We start from the raw sequence: 1,780 nt of genomic DNA on the forward strand, positions 1-1,780 counted from the left end.
CTCCCTCCTCTGTCTCTGTATCTATCTGTCTGCCCCCCCCTTTCTTTGTTCCCCAATTTGTCCCCTTTTTTTTTCTCTGGAAGTGTGTCTCCCAATATTTCCCAGACTGGCCTCAAACTGGGCTTAAGGGAATCCTCCTGCCTTAGCTCTCCTGCCTGCTCATCTCTTCTGTGTACCCCTTTACTCTCAATACTCAGTGCTTATGTCGTAAGCAAGACAGAAACATTTTCTCATGTAACTTCTCCAACTCAACCAGAGTCCAGGTTCTTTTTGGTTTTGTTTGTTTGTTTGTTTGGTTGGTTGGTTTTTTTTTTTTTCCCAAAACAAGAGTTTCTCTGTGTAGCCCTGGCTGTCCTGGAACTCACTCTGTAGACCCGGCTGATCTCGAATTCAGAGATCCACCTGCCTCTGCCTCCCAAGTGCTGGGATTAAAGCCATGCACCACCATCTTTTGGGGGTTTTTGTTTGTTTGTTTGTTTTGTTTTGTTTTTCAAGGCTGTTTCTTTATGTAACCTTGGATATCCTGGAACTCACTCTGTAGACCAAGCCAGCCTTGAACTCAGAGATCTTCCTGCCTCTGCCTCACAAGTGCTGTGATTAAAAGTGTGCATCACCTCTGCCTGGCTAGTCCAGGATTTTTTTTTTAATGTAATTATACGCTGACATTTCTTTCCTGCATTTCCTTCNACTCGGGAACTGTTGAGTCCTGTCCTCTGTGTAGGTTGCCTGCTATGGTTCCCCAGCCTCTGCAGGAGCTGGGAATGTTAATTCCATTCCTCTGCTGTTTGGTGTGAAATTTGTCAGGATGTGTTCAAGGCACACATCTGGCTAGATCACTGGGTAAACCTGGTNTTCTGTGGCATGTCAGTTCAGAGATCTTTATCTGTTGGTGACCAGATTAAGACAAGCAATTGGAGTAGTTCACACATGGGCTGTGAGGAATTGTCCAGTCTTATCTCACTCTGGGACAGTGAGATCTTGAGTTGGCATGCAGATAAATGTAACCGCGCAGATGCCAGTGAGTTCTGGCACTGGCATTAGGTAAAGGGCCCTGAGGATCGGAGTTTTCTCTGGAAAATTCCATGTTGGGGCTGAGGATAATTAGCAGCATCAGGGGGGCCTCCTACCCCATGAGTGAAACTCCTAGCTCTGATAATTGAGGCTTACGGCTAAGCCCACACACACATATTTCCCTGCCTTTGTATGCGGCAGTGTGCAAGGTAGAGGAGATTGGGACCTGCCCTTTCCCCTTCTGGGTCAAACTAGATAAAGCCATTTCCTTCCCCGGTATAGGTCTCCCGGGTTTCTGCAGAACAGTGATCCAAGAAACCAAGATCCCAGATTTGGTCTAGTTGCACACTGTCAGCGTTGGAGGATTTACAGTTCATGTTTTGTTTTGTTTTTTTCTTTGCGCATATGAAATGTGAAGTACTCTGAAGAACTATCTGGAATTACATCCAATACAGTGTAATAGCTTTTGAGGATCTGTGGGCTTTTATTGTTGTTGTTCAAGGTAGAAAAAGCTCCATCCTCCTGCCTCAGCTTGCCTGAGCTAATAGTTCTTTTTAATTAGTTTATGTCTATGACTGTTTTGACTGTGNACCACCTGGGTGCCTGGTGCTTAAAGAGACCAGAAGAGGATGTCAGACCTGCAACTGGAGTTACAGACACTTTCGAGCTGCCATGTGGGTGCTGGAAATCAAACCCAGGCCCCCTGGAAGAACATCCAGTGCTTTTAACCACTGAGCTGCCTCTGCAGCCACAGCTAATAATTCCTTAC

The sequence above is a fragment of the Mus caroli genome, chromosome 8 (genome assembly GCF_900094665.2).
Source record: "Mus caroli chromosome 8, CAROLI_EIJ_v1.1, whole genome shotgun sequence".
Classification (NCBI taxonomy): Eukaryota; Metazoa; Chordata; class Mammalia; order Rodentia; family Muridae; genus Mus; species Mus caroli.